This window comes from Thermobia domestica, unplaced genomic scaffold (assembly GCF_964235325.1).
Source record: "Thermobia domestica unplaced genomic scaffold, izTheDome1.hap1.1 HAP1_SCAFFOLD_631, whole genome shotgun sequence".
In the NCBI taxonomy this organism is placed as follows: Eukaryota; Metazoa; Arthropoda; class Insecta; order Zygentoma; family Lepismatidae; genus Thermobia; species Thermobia domestica.
The window spans coordinates 79,377-100,978 of NW_027656341.1; the positions used below are offsets into that span (position 1 = coordinate 79,377).

At 40.6% G+C, this 21,602-nt stretch overlaps 1 non-coding gene across 1 annotated transcript; it reads left to right on the top strand.

Annotated features, from left to right (window-relative positions):
- Positions 1 to 2,823: 2,823 nt before the first annotated feature.
- LOC145677124 (5S ribosomal RNA) lies at positions 2,824 to 2,942 on the top strand. The gene has a single exon (XR_014129640.1). It is a non-coding gene; the product is annotated as a 5S ribosomal RNA (ribosomal RNA).
- The last annotated feature ends 18,660 nt before the right edge of the window (positions 2,943 to 21,602 follow it).

The window sequence follows — 21,602 nt, forward strand, 5'->3', positions numbered from 1 at the left end:
CTCTCCTTATGCATTCATCAGTAAACATACAACCATAGATCACAATACCACTCACATCACCTATCAGTTCTCCACGTCCATCAAGATCCAATCATCGCCCTGGCCCTTTATGATGATACACAACATTACATGTTATTGTGTGCATTGCCCCGCGTTACAATACATGACCAAAAAAAAAAGAGAAAAAGAGCTGCACTGCCTTCAGTGTAGACATGTTCGTATTCGTAGAAAATGATTTTAGGTACACGATAGTACAGTAATCTATCTTCACATGCTTCAGATGTGAACGATACCTACACATGAAGAGGGCTCCCGAGGTTTCCTTTTCCAATAGGATGGAGCTCCACCACACTTGCAGAATGACGAGAAGTTATGTTAATAAATATATCCCAGAGTGTTTCGTAACTCGCCCTTGGTCCTAATGATGAAGCGTTCTTCAGATGGCCCCGATGTCTCCACACATGATACTATGCGACTTCTTTTCACGAGGCTCTCAAAGATCACGTTTGTGTCCTAACATTCTCTGCAGATATGACACAGCTGCGATAGCGGATCACAGAAGCCTTTCCTCTCCTTACAAGAGACGTGTTCATTCGAGCATGGGAGTAATTCGACTATCGATCAAATATCTCCCGTGTCACGATAGTAGTCACTTTCAATTCTTCTAACGAAGGTAAGAAAAAATGCTATACAAACTTCCTTTCGGTATATAAAGGATTAGGGGCCCAGAGAATATTTTCTTTCAAGAGGATACATTCTTTTTCGAACACCCTGTATATAGATCCTCTAATTATAACTGCAAACAAAATGTTGATTTTGCAATTGCTTCCATGAGAGAAAATTCTGTGCACTTTCTTTCTGAAGGGCCGGGCCTAAACGTTTTCCTTAATCATTAAATTTAGTAGTTATCTACAATTACATAGTTTTCCATTGTTCTCAAAATAAAGATTTTTCTCTATGAATTGTTGAATGTTGCTAGGGATATTGAAGTAATTCTTTTTAGTGTTTTTTTCTTTACAATAATGTACTGAACGCCTGCATTAAGGAAGTTCGTGTGTCCATCTTGCAAAATGTTTCGTCTTTTTTCATGCCCACTAAGATAAATATTCATTTTGCTCTTTTCTCCGTATGCAAACCACATTTCTTAAAGGCAACATTTTCATACAAATGTAGTACTAAAAACTTCTAATTGGCAACATCTGGGCTGCGAAGAGGAAAAAGAAAGAAATCTCGTACGTATTCGCGCGCAATTCGGAATTAGCCAATGAAAAGCACAAAAGCGGCCACCATCTCTCTCTCTTTCTTATTAACGGTTTTGTACTTTCTGCAGTTCTATCAGTGCTGCTAACCTCTTACTATATCATTGAATATGTATGTTTATATATATATATATATATATATATATATATATATATATATATATATATATATATATTTTACAAAAAATCATACTACTACGGAATAATATTAAATGCCTGTAAACCCTCATTTCTGTTTGCACTTTCTGTTACACTACCTTCCCCGAACTTCTTTCAAGTTATTAAGTGCAGAACGGGGAGTTATACATATTTACTTGCGCTTTCACAATATCTGCACATTGTGTAATAATAGGAGACGTATAAAATAAAACTATATACTAATACGTATATATATATATATATATATATATATATATATATATATATATATATATATACAGTACACATTCCACTATCCGAGGCTTTCCTTTTCTTTTCTTGCTGACGATAAATTACGCTCTTAGAAATGTTGTCTGAAAACAATAAGAATATGTGCAAAAAATACAATCAGAGGTAGAGGTCTTTAACAGGAACTAAGCAAGGGAGTTGAAAAATTTTTTATGCATGTAAAAAATATAGACATGAACCAACTTGTGAAATAAAAAGACCAGAAAACTACTCTTTCTAAATTATGTGTAAACTTTTTACCGAAAACGAAAGTTGCACGAAAGACTTTTTGTCCCTTTTTTGGCCTCCGGTGCTTGGGGTCCCTGGTTCAATCCCAGCTCGTGCCGTGTGAACTTTGTCGTGCATAAAGACCGTGCTCATGGGTTTTCTCGGGTTTCTCCCGTTTCCTCCCACTTTCTTCATTCAGTACTCATCATCACCGTCTCCTTTAGCGTAACCGGTATAAGTATGCGACGTAAATCTAAAGATTTCATTTCATTTCCCTTTTCTGCTCATACTGCTGATTATGCGCGATTATGCCAACATCCAACTCCGCGGATAATCGTGCGATTACTGTATATACAACTAATACAGATACGTAATTACATTATCAGTTACAGTATCGGTTTTTATTTACTAATTTGCCTCACTTTATTTGCATCCCTGCAGTAAATAATTCTTATCGATAATAGTTAAAATGTATATTACATTTTAGTGCTTCACGACTGAATGATCATCTGCCTTACGTTATCTCGCAGCTGAAGAGGATGCTACACTGAAAACTACCTTGCGTTATAAAGGGTAAGTGAAACATATCTTAAAAATATCTTTCATACATTTCATTGTGTACATTAAAGAATGTAAGTTTGCCTTTTTCCTGTAATCAATACTTAATAAAGGATTTATTTTTATTTATTTATATACAATTTCATACGTGGTTCGTGATAGTAAACTCGATAGGACATAGTGGCACTATGAACATCCGAATCACTCATCATTCGAACATTCAAATATTTATTCGAATATTAGTATATTCCAAGTAATGTTAACGACGTTAATATGCTTGCCTTTATAGTTAATAATGTCAATTCTTACTTAAAACATACTTCCTTAACAGGACATTGAAGAAAAGGTAGTTGCCAACGGCCATACCATGCTGAATATACCGGTTCTCGTCCGATCACCGAAGTCAAGCAGCATCGGGCCTGGTCAGTACTTGGATGGGTGACCGCCTGGGAACACCAGGTGCTGTTGGCATCTCTTTTTCAAATTTCATTATCCTTCAAGTACGAAAATACTAGAAACATTAATTTTATAGTACTTTCAAGAGATAATTTATCAACATTATTTCATAGCGATTAATCGATATTCTAAGCGTTATACCCACTATTTCTTACACTAACAGCCTGTTTATTTGCACGGCACATTAAAATAACCTGATTTCCGATCCGTGTGCACCTACTACTATACTTAACACGGAATGTATTACCACTTTTTAAAAGTAAATTATTATGACTAAGTGTAGATCTCCGGCGAGTAAATGCCTTTCGTATACAAGCACGACACATCTCCGCTATGTGCTTTACTTTTTTACTAACAGCATATAGAAATTGGATTTCAAGGTGTTTCTACATAACAGAATGAAGCAAATTTCGTGATTTAACTCTTTCGAATAATGTGTTGGTCCTGACAAGGACCGTTTGAAATGAAAAATCTTGAAGAAGATTTTTACTTAGAGCTTGTGTACTTGGTAACAGCCTTCGTACCCTCACTTACAGCGTGCTTGGCAAGTTCACCAGGCAAAAGAAGGCGCACAGCTGTTTGGATTTCCCGGCTGGTGATAGTTGACCGCTTATTGTAATGGGCCAAACGAGAAGCTTCAGCAGCAATACGCTCGAAGATGTCATTAACAAAGCTGTTCATGATACTCATAGCTTTGCTAGATATGCCAGTGTCAGGATGCACTTGCTTCAAAACTTTGTAGATGTAAATGGCATAGCTCTCCTTCCTCCTCCTCTTCTTCTTCTTATCTCCCTTGGAGATATTCTTTTGGGCTTTACCAGCCTTCTTTGCAGCCTTTCCGCTAGTTTTTGGTGGCATGATGACTCACTCGTTCAGCAAAATTAGATGTGTCCGCCGATTTATCGACTTCATTTAAATTACAGTACGTGTTTCAATTCGCGCCAACTGCCTTGCTTTTCATTTGATGCACTCGGGTGCACGCTTGAAGTAGTAACAAAACTGACTTGATTCATGGGAGGCCGCAATTTTTCCTCTCATCTTATTACGAAAGAATATTGAACAATGTCTGGTCGCGGCAAAGGTGGAAAAGTCAAGGGAAAGAGCAAGTCCCGCTCCAGCAGGGCTGGCCTTCAATTCCCAGTAGGCAGAATCCATCGTCTTTTGCGAAAGGGTAACTATGCCGAACGAGTTGGTGCTGGCGCTCCCGTGTATTTGGCTGCAGTCATGGAATACCTGGCAGCTGAAGTTCTTGAGTTGGCAGGCAACGCTGCTCGTGACAACAAGAAGACTAGGATTATTCCACGTCATCTGCAGTTAGCTATCCGTAACGACGAGGAATTAAACAAGTTGTTGTCTGGAGTTACAATCGCTCAGGGTGGTGTTTTGCCCAACATTCAAGCTGTACTTCTGCCCAAGAAAACTGAGAAGAAGGCATAAATGTAAGACCTATATCTCATACAAATCGGCCCTTATGAGGGCCACAAACCCCTTTATAGAGGAGATTTACGATTGAAATGAATTGTTTTCGATATACAGACTCATCAAAAGTGTCTGAGATAGTTGCTTAGTGTCATTCGAAATTCTCGCTGCTATTCGATTAATTAGTATGTGTAGTCGTCGATCGTAATTGAAGCCCATAGGAAGTCACACTATCTTTAGAATACTCCAAACAGCGATGTGCTTAGTTCCCACTACATTATTAATTATAAGATCATTACCTTTTGTATTGTCGCTAGCTACATTTTTTTGATATTTGCGTACATCGGGCTCATATTACCCAGAGGACAGGACAGTCGAGCCCAGATTCTCAGCAATGGAAGAAAACCTCATACCACATATTCTCATGTACTTCATGCTAGACAAAGGAATTTCCAACATTCTTAAAGCACTCATGTTTCTCTCTTGCGTTGGCTTGGCTGAAATTACTCTGTTCAATATGTTCTCGACATTTATTATTGTTCATTACTATGCCCCAATGACATCATGAACAGAGCGGATCAAAAAACTTTCCTAAATTTCTTTTGCAACATAGTAATGACATTAAATGCACACTTAAGTACGATTTATTCTTTGCAAGGTCGATATTCATATTTGTGTGATATGTGTTATATGTATATGGTTTGTAATACGCAACTACTCTTATTCTCTGATCTCAGAACTCATTTGCTACTGTGCCCAACGAGCGAGCCTAGGTTTCTTGTAACTACTGCCTTTCTTTAGTAAATAATGTGAAGTATACAATGCATTAACCTACATCTCATATTTGTATTACTCTTTATTTTACTAACCCGCTACGAAGTGTCATTAATTTACATGTAAATCACAATAGACACTACCGCAAAAGAAAAAAATCGAACCCAAGACCACGTAAACAAGATAAAGGACAAGATTCAGGTTTCTAACGCATTATTCGCCCCTCACAGCACAGTATAGAAGTTGTATAAGCCTCTATACGTACATCCTACTGTCAGAACAGAAATTCCGACTTGCGTTTCGCATCTCTCATGCTCGCTACTTCCAACAAATCGCCAATTTCCAACCAGAACCCCTTCTCCAGCATTAATACTGCTACATATGAATACGTATACATGAACGTACATAATGTAAAAAAAAACGTATGATTTTCTCAAATTAATCTCTCTACGTCTGTAATTTTGTGTGCATCAAAAGGCTTTAATGTAGTTACACGAATTCTTATAATCTAACAGAAAATCGCACAAAGTAAATCTTTCCCTTTATATAAATTTGTTGGCTCTGAAAAGAGCCGTTTATGCCAATTTTATATCCAAAATAGGAGGAACCCCAACTTAACCTCCGAAACCGTACAGGGTTCTTCCTTGCCTCTTCAAGGCATACACAACATCCATAGCTGTCACTGTCTTCCTCTTGGCGTGTTCTGTGTATGTAACAGCATCTCTGATTACGTTCTCCAGGAATACTTTCAATACTCCTCGGGTCTCTTCATAAATGAGACCAGAGATACGCTTCACACCACCACGGCGAGCAAGACGCCTAATAGCGGGTTTGGTGATACCCTGGATGTTGTCACGAAGAACTTTACGGTGGCGCTTGGCACCTCCTTTGCCAAGACCCTTGCCTCCTTTTCCACGTCCTGTCATTTCGATATGTTACTGCTTCGCTCACCACACACGAGAAATACAAGCCCAAGCTGAGTGTTTTCTTGACCGTTGATTATTTGTAGGAAGTAACGGGCCAAAGCCCTTGTCTTCTTTCTGTGTTGAAACTTGGCGTTGATTTTGAGGTGGTCGTATGTGATTGAAGGAACCGCAACTGTCGCAGGTTCCTTTAGTTGTCCTTCATGTTGTTAAGGCGGTTTTGGCATCTTGTACAGTCGACGGGGTGGGTCTTTGGTTCCGAGGGATGCGATGACTGGATCTGTTGATCTTGAAGCCTTCATCCAGAATTTGGTTGATTGCTGATGACGCAGTTCTTGAAGTAGTGGGATATCGAGGTCCTCATGAATTTGAAGTATTCGGGTGTCCATAGAATGGCCCGTGATGGCCCTGGCGGCTCTGTTTTGTACCACCTGGAGGTGGCGCAGGTGACACTGGTATGTGTGTTCCCATGCTGGATGGGCGTACATTAGGATGGGTAGGATGTACATTCGGTAAACATGTCGTTTTGTTTCTTGGGTGAGTTGAGGGCTCAACAGGATGGGTAGAAGGGATCGGAATCTTTGTGTTGCTTTCTTGGCTGTTGCCTCCAGGTGGGTTCCGAATTTCAAGTGACGGTCCAGCACTACTCCAAGGTATTTCGCCTGTTGTTGGATGGGTATGTTTCTTCCATGCAGGGTGAAGTTGTATTCCCGTGGTGTCCGGTTCCTAGTGAAGTCGACCAGTGCTGTCTTCTCTGTGTTGACTTGAATTTTCCAGTCATTGGTCCACTGTTCCAGCTGTTCGATGTGTCTGCGGAGGTACAGGTGAGCAAATCTGAAGTTATGGTGACTTGCGAAGATGGCAGTATCATCCGCAAAGGTCGCCGTCATGGTTGTTCTGGTGGTGGGAAGATCTGCCGTGTACACATTGTACAGGATCGGGGATAGACAGGATCCTTGTGGCACTCCTGCTCTGATTGTTCTTGGTTCTGTGAGGTTGTTCGCATGGGAGACTCTGAATGTGCGGTTGGTCAGGTAGCTTTTCAGAGTTTTCACTAAGTGTCGTGGTACTCCTACTTGCAGTAGTTTGTGTAGTAGTCCTGCATGCCACACTTTGTCAAACGCTTTGCCTATATCTAGGAAAAGACCGAGAGTGTGGCCTCCTTCGTTGAACTGATAAGTTATTTGTTCAGCTACTCTGACCAGTTGGTGGGTGGTGCTGTGACCAGGCCTGAACCCGAATTGGTGAGGAGGAAGGATGTTGTTTTCCTCGATGTGCTTCATCAGTTTCTGTTGTATCACTCGCTCGACCACTTTGCTTGGATGTGACAGCAGACTGATGGGTCTGTAGCTTTTGGGTTCAGTCCTGGCCGCTCCTGGTTTGAGTATTAAAATTACTCTTGCTTCTTTCCATGCGGCGGGGTAGTATCCTGTTGCTAGAATTGCGTTTGTTAGTCTACATAGTAGAACTATAGCCTTCCTCGGAGCATGTTTGAGTGCCAGTGGTGGAAGCCTGTCTGGTCCCGCTGCTTTGTTTGGATTGATTGTTCGGATGATTTGCTGGATCTTCCGAGGTGTGGTTAGCTCTTGTGCTGGTAGGTGATGCTGTCCAGTTAGTTGCTGCATGCTTTGCTGTGTTGCTTCCAGGATTCCCTCTGGCACTGGAGTGTTGTTCTCCGTGAATGTTTGTTCCAGATGATCTGCGAGAAGGTCAGCTTGCTGTTTCGGTGAATAAATTAGTCCTTGCGGCCCTCGTAGTGGTTGAGTTTTGGGGGGTCCAGGTGTTCTTGACAATGACTTTAGAAGTCTCCAGAAGTCTCTGGATGGCGTTTCAAGCTCCTGAAGTCTGGCGTTCCACTGGTTGAGTCGGAGGCGCTGGAGGCGTTTCTTCACCCTGGTGGTCAGTGAATTCCATAGGGTTTTGAATGCTGGGTGGCGTGTGGCCTGCCATTTCTTCCTGGCCCAGCGCTTTAGGTGGATGAGTGCTGTAGTCCTCAGATCCTCTGGTTTCTGCTCTTCTGGAGGGATGAGTTGGGTAGTTGTTGCCAGTCTATATGCGGTTTGCATTGATGCCGTGAGTGTTGCAAGTGTGGCATCTATCTCGTCCGGTGTGTTGACTGGCAGCCTGGGGTCGATCATTTCTGCAAGATTCCTGGTGTAGTCGTCCCAGTTAGTTTGACGGAGGCGTGGTACTTGATTGGCTGGAACGTGTGTACGCAGCGCTACCGTCATGGTGACTGGGACGTGGTCTGAATGAAGTGCGATAACTGAATTTGGTCCGTCCTTGATTGTAATGTTAGCCGTGAGAGCCATGTCTAACACATCTGGTTCACCTCCATTAGTCGGGAAGTGTGTAGGATCTGGAGGAGCTGTGGCCAGGAAGTCGATGTTTCTCAGTGCTTGGAACAAATCCCGTCCGCCCTGGTTGGATACCCTGGAATTCCAAGCGGGGTGCTTGCAATTCAGGTCCCCGCCTACGAGAACTCGATGTCCTAGTCTTCTTAGCGCTTGCAGGTCCTGGGCTTGGATAGGTGCCAATGGCTTCTTGTACGCCGAGATGAGCTGAAGGGGGCCATCTGGAGAGTGGATGGTTACTGCTGTGGCCTCTATGGTTTGTAACGGTGGCAACTGTAGTGTGTCGTGAGCGATGTGTCTCTTCACCAGAACAGCTGTGCCTCCCTTGCGTCCTTGCCGGTCTGTTCTATACATCACGTAATTGCGAATCTTGAAGGTGTCTGGAGGATGGAGATGAGTTTCACTGAGTAGGGCTATGTCAATCTTTTCTCGAGTGAGAAAATCCGTCAGCTCTAGCCTCTGGTCTCTGACTCCGTTCGCGTTCCAAAACGCGAGTCTCAGGTCTCGGGTTATGGTTGACTTATTCTGTTCCATCATCGAGGATGCTGGCTGCAATTTCAAGGAGAGTTGTGAACTTCGTGACGGGGTCTGTAGCTGTTTTCATTTTCTCTAGTCCTGACTTCAAGGTGTTCATGAATTTCCTGATGTTGAGTCCCTTTAGTAGTTCCATCACTTCCTTGATGGTCGCTGCCAGGGATGGTTCTTGGCTGCAGTCTTGTTGCGCTGGGGTTGGCTGATCTTGGTTGCTTTGTTTTCGTTGTGGCGGATCTTGACGTCTGGTTGGCCCTTCCTCTGGGGTGGTTTCTCTGATGGTCGGTTTCTCTGGTGGGTTCTGTTTGGTTTCCGTTGGCTGAGGTTTGGTGGACTCTTCTTGGCGTGGTCGACTTCTCACTGTCTTGTCTGTGGTGGACGTACTTGGTCTTGTTGTCTTTTGTGGGGTGTCTGCTGTCTCAGAGGTGCTTGTCGGGTCATCTGATGGCGGATTGGGGGCGGTGAATCGTTGGTTCCCCCTCTTCATTTTGGCTTTCTTCAGGTAATCGCAGCCCTGGTAATTTGCAGGGTGGGCTCCCTGGCAGTTAGCACACTTGGCTGGTGTGTCCCTTGATGTTTTGGGGCACTCTCTGTTGTGGTGGGGTCCAGCACACTTGACACAGCGTGGAGTGGCATTGCAGGTCAGCTGGGAATGTCCTGTCCTTTGGCACCTGAAACACTGCAGCATGTCTGTGCCTTTGTACGGTTCTATCTCTACTCTGAAGTGGAGTAGGAAGCGAACCTTATATATGTCAGAGTTGGTGGTTGTTTTTGGGAGAGAGACCAAGAACAGCGGAAAGAGTGGTCTGACTCCCTTCTCGTCTGGTCGGCCTCTGAGTTGAGAGACCGCAGCGGGGGTGTATCCCAGTGCTTCTAAGGCTTTATGTATGTCGTCAGGTGATGTGTCAAGAGGTAGCTTCCTGATTACTACTTTGAGAGGTCTGTTTGATTTTGGTAGCTCCGTGGAGTAGGACGCATTCGTCTGGAGGCAGTAGGCGTCGATTTTCTGGAAGTCCTGCATATTGGCGCAGTGTATTTTTATAAAATCTTTGTTGTGAAAAGCCTCTGGGGGTTCTGTACATGTGGCAGCCAAGGTCTGGACGTATGTACTTCTGTTCTTGATGCCGTATATGTATATGGGTGGTATCTTCTTCGTTGCGAGATTCGGGAGGGGGATTTCTTTGGGGCTTTCTCCCGTTTCTTGGATGATGTCCATCTTCTCGATCTTTTCTGAGATTGTTGTTTCGTCGTCCTCTTCCTCTTCGGCTGCTGCTTCTCTGTCAAGTTTTTGCTGTCGAAGCACCGAGTACTGGTTCCTGAATTGCACTACAGAAGCGATGGTTGCACACAATGACGTTTTTGGTCTGAACGTCTTCTTGGGGGTGATATATCCTGATGTGTCGTCATTTGACGTTCTTGACGGACCTGCTTTCGCGCTGTCAGTTTCAGCTTCACTAGTCTTGTTTGCTTGTTCCACTTGGGGTGGGGTTGGGAGGGGGGGGAAGACCTCCTGACTCGTTGTCTTCGGTGCTGGCTGGTTGTCCTTCGTGGGTTTGTGGGTGGGTAGAGGCTCCATTGGCTCTGGGATAATTCGGGGGGAGGGTGGCACTACTCGTTTCTTTGGCACAGGCCCAATGGGCGTGTACTTCAAGGCTTTATACTTTTTCAAAATGTTCTTACTGTCCTGGATGGGTTTCCGCGTACGTTTAGCCTGTAAAGGCATTTCGATTTCTTTTTGTGGCTCTCGAAAGGGCCAGTCGTAGACACTAGTTTCTCAATGTCTCACTAGGATTGAGCGGGGTGCACTTGTGGTCCTTGTAAGGGCCGAACACTAGTACTATGTACGATGTTCACAGGGTGTCTCTAGTAAAAGCCAGAGATAACGGCTTGTATTGGTGTGGGGAGTTCACTCTGTGGCTCTTGAAAGGGCCAGAGCACTAATTGCAATGTAAAATGCTCACACTGTAACTCTAGTAAGAGCTGGGATCAATATATTATATTGGTATGAGAGTTCACGTATGTGGCTCTTGTAAGGGCCGGAGTTTATGATATTGTGATTTTACTAACACTATGGCTGTTTTTCTGTTCTGTCAGTTCACTGTTTAGCTGGTAAGGTTTTATTATTTTTGTTAACTGGCTGGTAGTTTCCCGTATACGCTGTTGCCAGGAGCTTTTTAGGCTTCCTCCCGGCTGGCCTATTTTTCTTTTTGCCTTTTCCTTCACTTTTATTATGGTGGGGAACTAATTTTCATTTTTAGGCACTCTGAACGCATCGAGTGCTTCCAGAGCACTGTGACGAGGGCTATGATGAGTCTGATATTTATATGAAATGCTCGGGAAAAGCGGCTCCCTGATTGGCTCCCTTGCTTGCGTCTCCCCGACCAATCAGAAGAGCGCTCTCGAGTTGTGTCTTCTCGGGGCCACGCAAGTTCCTGAACAAAACTGATCGTCAGCTTCAATATGGCGCCTTTGGTGCTAGCTGTGCTTTGTTGCTAACTACTCCTAGCTACTGCTAACTAGCACATGCAACATGCACACAGCACTAGCACAGACACTTCCTATTGTTCACTGCACTTATAATGTTCACAAACACTACAATTAATGTTTATTTCTCTATTTGGATAGTTTCTGAGGGGAAAAAGTTTTTATTTCCTCACAAAACCACGTAAATTGTCGGAGCACAAACACACGCGTGTCGCGCACTTCGTCTTCTCATTCACGTATATCAGCCCAAGCAGCCCAAGACTCGTGGTTTTGTTCCTTCGATCATGCAGGGAAAGCACGGAGGAAAAACACAAAACGTGTCTAAGCCAATGAGAACTGTCCTTTTCGACTGACTTTATCCAATGAGAAATAGCTTGATTTAACGGTTTTGCTCTTTATATAACTTTACTTCATTCAGCGCGCAATTATTTGAAACAAGTCGTGACAGTTGCAATGGCACGTACCAAGCAGACAGCTAGGAAATCTACTGGAGGCAAAGCTCCTCGAAAGCAGCTTGCCACCAAAGCTGCAAGAAAGAGTGCTCCAGCTACCGGTGGAGTGAAAAAGCCCCATCGTTACAGGCCTGGTACTGTGGCTCTCCGAGAAATTCGTCGTTACCAGAAGAGCACTGAATTGCTCATCCGCAAGCTGCCCTTCCAACGACTCGTCCGAGAAATTGCACAAGATTTCAAGACAGATCTTCGCTTCCAAAGCTCAGCTGTCATGGCTTTACAGGAGGCAAGTGAAGCTTACCTTGTAGGGCTTTTCGAAGACACCAACTTGTGTGCTATTCACGCAAAGAGAGTCACAATCATGCCTAAGGACATTCAGCTTGCTCGCCGCATCCGTGGGGAACGTGCTTAAGTTTGAAGTTCTGGCACTGAGTTCAAAAACGGTCCTTTTTAGGACCAATACACTACTTAGAGATGCTGTTATCCTAACAAGGATCTTGTCCATACTTGTTATCTTTTTTTTTTAAATTCTCACGCCGTATGTTGCATAGTTAATACATCTACCTTCGTTTTCCTCTCGTTTCGTATATCATCCTATCTTTCAAGTATATTCTTTAGTTTTCCCCTATGTTTACCGATTGATTATCTTCGTTTTATGTGGTCAAGGATTCGATTTTGCCATATGTTGCATAAGTTAACTTCGATTCAACCACTGTTTGCCCTTCTCAACGTTATTAATCTCATAGAACTCGCAGGCGAAATATGTACTTCTTCCAAGGTAGCAAAAGTAATATTTTCTCAGAGGTCGCTGCTGTTGAATGCAAACGTTAAACTAAACTTTCTTTAAGTGTCTGTTTGTACTTAACATCAGTTCAATTGTACACCTACATTTCTGCTGGTGTTACTATTTTTCTTTATAGCAATATTACGAATTATAAGACGGTATCCGTGGTTATTAGCGTGTTCCCTTTTCCTAACACTTTCTCATTACACCAGTATTTCCATCATTCATTAGGCGTAATCACCCGTCTCCTTTATCATAAAAATCATAATAGTACGACGTTAAATTGAAACAGTCTACTTCACTTTCACGAGTTGTAATAAGTTCGAACATTTCTTTCACCCCAGCCTTGAAAAGAGTTGATTTTAGTTTAGTGTCCCTTTCAGCAGCAAGGCTGTTTCAAACGTGGACCTACTTATTAACGTGCAATGCGAAACATTTGAGCTCCCACCGAGAATCGAACCCAGTCAGCCTGCAAAAGTTTTTCTAACAAATGCATTAAGTGCGTTTTCTGTACTGTTTCGCTACTTGAAGATAGGAACAAGGAAAAAGTAAGTGATCACAAATTGACATTACGTAATGTGTTCCCCATTTTTTTTCGAGTACACCATTCTTGACACCCGTGAAAGCTTTCTTTCCCCACCCTCAATTCCCCTCTGTTATAAAGCACTTACATCAAGAAGTGCTTCGGTTAAAAAGAAAACTCAAAGTCCCTTGCGTGTATACTATACATTGCTATGAATGAACATGTGATAATGATAGGAAAAGCACAATTTTACTCTTCTCAAAGTATTTGATGGCTCTAAAAAGAGCCGTTTTAAAATGTCAGATGATTTACTGACACATTTACTTCTTCTTTGGTGCAGCCTTCTTAGCACTTTTCGGTTTTGCTGTAGCCTTCTTTGGCTTCGGGGCCTTTGGCTTCTTGGGAGTTTTTGCCTTCTTCACTTTAGATGGTGATTTCTTAGGTTTGGGAGCAGCAGCCTTTTTCTTTTCACCAGTCTTCTTGGGACGTTTAGCTGCTGGCTTTTTCGCAGGCTTCTTCTCCTTTGATGCTGATCGTTTCGCCTTGGTTGAAGATCCACCTTCAGGCTTCTCCTTCAGCGATGAAGCACTAAGCTTAAACGATCCAGATGCACCTTTTCCCTTGGTCTGAACCAAAGACCCAGAAGCAACTGCACTTCTCAAGTATTTCTTGATAAATGGAGCAAGCTTCTCGGCATCCACTTTGTAGTTCTGAGAGATGTATTTCTTAATAGCTTGCAGTGAACTTCCTCCCCTTTCCTTCAAATTCTTGATGGCGTTGTTCACCATTTCTGATGTTCTTGGATGAGAAGGTGTTGTTTTTGGTTTCTTAGGCTTTGCAGACTTCTTAGGAGAAGCCTGTGCCGGGGCTGCAGGTGCTGATGCCGTATCTGCCATTGCTTTCTGCAATAAACTCAACGATACTGAAGAATGAAATTTTCGCTGGCAGGCAGCGTTGAGTTTGGTTACGGAGCGCGGACCGGATAGAAAGCACTTGCTGAGGCGGGCTGAGGTAAACAGAAGTTCGTAGTTGCCACAACGATAAGTGTGTTTCCTTCTATTTTGATAAACGATTTTTTTCAGGTATTCAATGAATGCACCAGATCCTATTCTTCCTTACTGGCTAGAAGAAACTTTATTCCACATAACTCAAAAGGCATTTGTTTTTATTCGCTTTTCTATTTTATGTTTCAGTCATTGCTAAGTCGGTCACACTACTTTTTCACCCTCCTTGTGCTTATAATTTTCATAATTTAACATGGAAATACTTATCAATAAATAATTATATTACCATGGTAATTAACTTCAATCCTTCCTGTGATTATACGCAAAGTACCATCTTCGTACTGCTTACTATAGTTCAATGAAGGGAATCTATAAAGTAACGCGTGTCGCACACATCTGCCTTGCAAACTCCCTGGCCTACTTCCAATGTATAGACTTTTATTTCAAATCCTGATTTAATTTCATAATTTTCTGTAGATTTTAACATTTTATTACCCAGCTTCTTAATACGAATGACAATCAAGCCTAAATATTTATTCCCTTTAACTTTATTTTTCTTTTTTATTTTGTGCCTTGTTTCATATTTGTTCTTACGTTAGCAATTAACGCACTTACCGTAGTTATGTATGAACAGGTTGTTTCTATATTTATTTTATTCCAAATAAATTAAATATATATACGGATTATTTTATGGTAGTTGATATTTTCTGTTGTTTCCTACGTGAATTGAGGAAACGCACGGACTTTCGCCTAATTCTTGTGCTACTTTCATATGTCTGTATCTGTCGAATGCTGTCGATCTGTCGAAATGTGTATTACTATCTGTCGATTCATCGAGTGAACTGAATTCGTTAACCATTTCACCAGGCGCGCATGCATTTTTTTTTTCTTCTAAGGGATCCAAGCTTCGGGGGGCAAGGTTCCAATACTACAAGCCACTATGTCTATATACTATTATTCTGCATTCGAAAACACGATAAATATTCCACTTACTTTTTCACAAAAACATGATACAGACAGAGTACAGATGAAGTGTAAGATCAGATTTATATTGATGATACATCAATATTTTCCCTGTTAATAACTACATTTAATGAGAAAGTCTGCAAATGTATGTTCACTTAGGAACTTTTGCGAGGAGTCCGCACCCGGTGGACACCCCGTGAGTACGCCTCTGCACTTGACTATACTTCGAATTATACTGCAAACAGTTGTATTTTAGTTTCCCCGTTTAGTTCATCGATATCATTAACACAAAGAAAATAGATGTTATAGATGCGTATTCTCAGTTCTCGCTTTATATCCGGACGTCTGCAAAAATCTACTCCTTTTCTTTCTTTCACGCATCCACCAAACTAACAATGATTTGTATTATAATATTTGCGCATAAAATGTATATCTCATACCTTCCATGTTCTCAAGTATTCATAGACAAAAACGGTTACTTTCTGCGAACAAATTGTCCAAACACAGTGCAAATGTCATCTATAGATTGTCCTGGTTCCGTCTGCGTGTACATAACAATGCGTCATAATCATACATTGCACATTAAGGATATCAATTAATCTTCCCAAATTCCTAGATATGCCTGGCAAAAGTTCCGCGTGTTGTAAGGATATTACATTTGTACTACCGACAAGGTGGTATCTTCCAACATTGAAGTTCAATAAACCCCAAATGTGTCGGATATAGTATTTGATTTCTTGTCTCATTGTTTGCGTCAGAGATGTCTTCTCAAGTTAGGATTTACGATACATACAGGATGAGTTGTATATATTGTTGCTGCCAGCTCTATATTAATCCCATATTTGTAAACGAATAAAAACAGTATTCTAATTATAACAATGTGCTCACAATTAATTTTATTCTTAATTGTTATACGTATTGTTGATTAAAAATGAAAATGTTGCTAAGTGAATTTTATTAATATTTTCTGTTGCGTGATATAGGAAGTGAGTGAAATATTGGAGGAATATAGTGTGCGTAGCAGATGATGTGCAGTGGCTTTGGATCGCCTGTGATAAGGTAAGGCATTTGCTATTTTAATTAACACATTTTATATACTGTAATCCTAATTATTTTTATGTGAATGTGCTTACTACTTGTGTATTCAGTGGGACCGATGTTTTAATATGTATGGTCAAGCAGTGTCGAGCCTGGTCAGTGTGTGGATAGGTGACCATTTTTTGTAAATCGATAACATTTAACTTTGTAAACACGGATGAAGTAGAAGTATATTTATTTTATTTTTTACCTCAAATATGTAGGACACTTCTCCTTTGTACATCAATTATTATTATTAGTTCAACTTGTTTACAAGTTAAATGAAAAGAATAGTCGTTATCGTGTGATGATTGTGCTCATTAGGCTAAAGAAGACTCGTGATAAGAAAGAAAAGAAGAACGGTGCTCAAGTTTCGTCACAGCATATTCTCAAAAATTTACAGGCAAAATTCAGTGTTCTGCATGAAAAGGCATATTTGTACGAAAAAAAAAAAAAATTCTGCAGACGACAGAATTAAATAAAGTAATACACATGTATTTTAGAGTTACTGGTGTAAAATCATTACAAGTGCTTTGCCAGGTGGCCAATAAAAAGCACGAATACTATTTAAGGGAGCCAAAACAGGAGAAAGCTGGGGGCCTGAGCGATAGCAAGAATGTGCGTCCAAAGTGAACAGGAGCGAAGGCGACGCGGGTATACGTATAAGCAAGGGTAGTGGAAACCAGTTAGTTTTCGAGTTTCAATAGCACTTGTCATGCATCCATACTAGTAGCGCCCCGCTTGTAAACATTAAGTACACTATGCAAGAATACACCGCCGGTGGAAAATAGTACCTAATACAGTTATCTTTCATATATACTGACTTATTTTACAGTAGTAACCCAACACTAGTAAACGTAAAATAAAAGTGTATAACTTTATATTTAATTCTATCGCCTGGCTTAGTTTTTCACCTGTAAGATGTACTTATTTAGAGCAAGTTTCTTAACTAGCAAATTAAACCGAGAACCACAGCAACCATATATATATTCTTATGATGTACTTTTCTTTGAGTGGTGTTCTCTGTCTATTCAATAACATTTTCTCAGTTTAATGCTAGCAAAAAACAAAACAAAATCAAAGTGTTTCTATATAAATTTAGTTCACCGTGTTGTAATATCACATGGAATTGAAAAACGAATAGTCGAACCTCTGCTATCTCGATCAAACTTCTCAGGATGATATACTGACTTACCGCAGAAGTTCGACTGAATACGTTTCTCAGTTCCATGGGAGAACCTGGAGAAGCAAAAGCCTGCGCAACGGAAAATACTAAATAAACTTGTAGAGCAGGTCAAGATGTATCATCATGCCAAGTTTCATTCAGATCAGAGAAGTTTGGCTGCAGCCATTTTCATTACAAAGCACAAAATGGATGGTCCCTAACCTCGAGAATCTTCACAATTGTCGACGAGTTGAACTGCACTCATCTGATCAAAATCAAACTTAAAATGGCAGTTCACTTTCAACTGTTAAATAATATGATATGCAGGCTTCTGCTTTCCTAGTTACAGTCTATCCACTGTGGTATGCATATTAGTAGAAATGTGAGAGTGCATATTTATTAAAGATTTGCTTCAAAAAGCGATGAAAGACATAGGCATTCCCGCGGGCGGTGATAACAAGATGCCGGAAAACGAACAAGCAGAAAGAATATGGGCTGAAGAAGTGTAAACGACGACGCGGCGGCCCGTAAAGGTGTTGCCGTCCTATTAAATGAATAATATCAAAAGAAAGAAAAAAAAAGTAAAAAATTTCGCGCTCGTAATCAAGACAGAAAGCAACTAAAGGAAATCTTTGTTTTACGTCCCACGTTATGCCGCTTAGGCTAAAAGAGGCGCTGATTATGAGAAATGATTGAAATGGTGGTGGAATGAAGAAAGTGGGAGGAAACGGGAGAACCCCGCGGTAACCCACCGCACATAGTTTTTGTCCACCATAAAGTTAACTTGGCGGGGGCTCAAGACAGAAAGACGGTTGGAAAAACAAATAAACGATGTTCCATCCCGTAAAAATGTTGGCGACCTATGAAATCAATATTTTTTCTTAAAGAAAAAAAAAAGAATTAAAAAGAGAAAAAAAGGTCAAAATTTCGCGCTCGCTTCGCTCGCGATCAGCAGAGAAAAGAGGACGTGACGCACCCCTAAAAGTGTTGGCGACCGATTGAATAAATATTGTGGGTAAAAAAAAAAAAAAAAGTCAAAAATTTCGCGCTCGCTTCGCTCGCGATCAGCACAGAAAGAAGGACGTGACGCGCCCCTAAAGGTGTTGGCAACCGATTCAATACATATTGTCGGTAAAAAAAAAAAAAAAAAAAAACGCTCGCTTCGCTCGCGATCGACATGAAAAAGGCAACGACGTGACGCCCCGTAAAATTGTCGGCGACCTATTCAATCAATATATTCGGTTGAAAAACAAAGTCAAAAGTTTCCCAATCGCTTCCCTGCCGATCGACATAAAAAAAAAGGCAACCCCTTCACCTCTCCTTATGCATTCATCAGTAAACATACAACCATAGATCACAATACCACTCACATCACCTATCAGTTCTCCACGTCCATCAAGATCCAATCATCGCCCTGGCCCTTTATGATGATACACAACATTACATGTTATTGTGTGCATTGCCCCGCGTTACAATACATGACCAAAAAAAAAAGAGAAAAAGAGCTGCACTGCCTTCAGTGTAGACATGTTCGTATTCGTAGAAAATGATTTTAGGTACACGATAGTACAGTAATCTATCTTCACATGCTTCAGATGTGAACGATACCTACACATGAAGAGGGCTCCCGAGGTTTCCTTTTCCAATAGGATGGAGCTCCACCACACTTGCAGAATGACGAGAAGTTATGTTAATAAATATATCCCAGAGTGTTTCGTAACTCGCCCTTGGTCCTAATGATGAAGCGTTCTTCAGATGGCCCCGATGTCTCCACACATGATACTATGCGACTTCTTTTCACGAGGCTCTCAAAGATCACGTTTGTGTCCTAACATTCTCTGCAGATATGACACAGCTGCGATAGCGGATCACAGAAGCCTTTCCTCTCCTTACAAGAGACGTGTTCATTCGAGCATGGGAGTAATTCGACTATCGATCAAATATCTCCCGTGTCACGATAGTAGTCACTTTCAATTCTTCTAACGAAGGTAAGAAAAAATGCTATACAAACTTCCTTTCGGTATATAAAGGATTAGGGGCCCAGAGAATATTTTCTTTCAAGAGGATACATTCTTTTTCGAACACCCTGTATATAGATCCTCTAATTATAACTGCAAACAAAATGTTGATTTTGCAATTGCTTCCATGAGAGAAAATTCTGTGCACTTTCTTTCTGAAGGGCCGGGCCTAAACGTTTTCCTTAATCATTAAATTTAGTAGTTATCTACAATTACATAGTTTTCCATTGTTCTCAAAATAAAGATTTTTCTCTATGAATTGTTGAATGTTGCTAGGGATATTGAAGTAATTCTTTTTAGTGTTTTTTTCTTTACAATAATGTACTGAACGCCTGCATTAAGGAAGTTCGTGTGTCCATCTTGCAAAATGTTTCGTCTTTTTTCATGCCCACTAAGATAAATATTCATTTTGCTCTTTTCTCCGTATGCAAACCACATTTCTTAAAGGCAACATTTTCATACAAATGTAGTACTAAAAACTTCTAATTGGCAACATCTGGGCTGCGAAGAGGAAAAAGAAAGAAATCTCGTACGTATTCGCGCGCAATTCGGAATTAGCCAATGAAAAGCACAAAAGCGGCCACCATCTCTCTCTCTTTCTTATTAACGGTTTTGTACTTTCTGCAGTTCTATCAGTGCTGCTAACCTCTTACTATATCATTGAATATGTATGTTTATATATATATATATATATATATATATATATATATATATATATATATATATATATATATATTTTACAAAAAATCATACTACTACGGAATAATATTAAATGCCTGTAAACCCTCATTTCTGTTTGCACTTTCTGTTACACTACCTTCCCCGAACTTCTTTCAAGTTATTAAGTGCAGAACGGGGAGTTATACATATTTACTTGCGCTTTCACAATATCTGCACATTGTGTAATAATAGGAGACGTATAAAATAAAACTATATACTAATACGTATATATATATATATATATATATATATATATATATATATATATATATATATATATACAGTACACATTCCACTATCCGAGGCTTTCCTTTTCTTTTCTTGCTGACGATAAATTACGCTCTTAGAAATGTTGTCTGAAAACAATAAGAATATGTGCAAAAAATACAATCAGAGGTAGAGGTCTTTAACAGGAACTAAGCAAGGGAGTTGAAAAATTTTTTATGCATGTAAAAAATATAGACATGAACCAACTTGTGAAATAAAAAGACCAGAAAACTACTCTTTCTAAATTATGTGTAAACTTTTTACCGAAAACGAAAGTTGCACGAAAGACTTTTTGTCCCTTTTTTGGCCTCCGGTGCTTGGGGTCCCTGGTTCAATCCCAGCTCGTGCCGTGTGAACTTTGTCGTGCATAAAGACCGTGCTCATGGGTTTTCTCGGGTTTCTCCCGTTTCCTCCCACTTTCTTCATTCAGTACTCATCATCACCGTCTCCTTTAGCGTAACCGGTATAAGTATGCGACGTAAATCTAAAGATTTCATTTCATTTCCCTTTTCTGCTCATACTGCTGATTATGCGCGATTATGCCAACATCCAACTCCGCGGATAATCGTGCGATTACTGTATATACAACTAATACAGATACGTAATTACATTATCAGTTACAGTATCGGTTTTTATTTACTAATTTGCCTCACTTTATTTGCATCCCTGCAGTAAATAATTCTTATCGATAATAGTTAAAATGTATATTACATTTTAGTGCTTCACGACTGAATGATCATCTGCCTTACGTTATCTCGCAGCTGAAGAGGATGCTACCTGAAAACTACCTTGCGTTATAAAGGGTAAGTGAAACATATCTTAAAAATATCTTTCATACATTTCATTGTGTACATTAAAGAATGTAAGTTTGCCTTTTTCCTGTAATCAATACTTAATAAAGGATTTATTTTTATTTATTTATATACAATTTCATACGTGGTTCGTGATAGTAAACTCGATAGGACATAGTGGCACTATGAACATCCGAATCACTCATCATTCGAACATTCAAATATTTATTCGAATATTAGTATATTCCAAGTAATGTTAACGACGTTAATATGCTTGCCTTTATAGTTAATAATGTCAATTCTTACTTAAAACATACTTCCTTAACAGGACATTGAAGAAAAGGTAGTTGCCAACGGCCATACCATGCTGAATATACCGGTTCTCGTCCGATCACCGAAGTCAAGCAGCATCGGGCCTGGTCA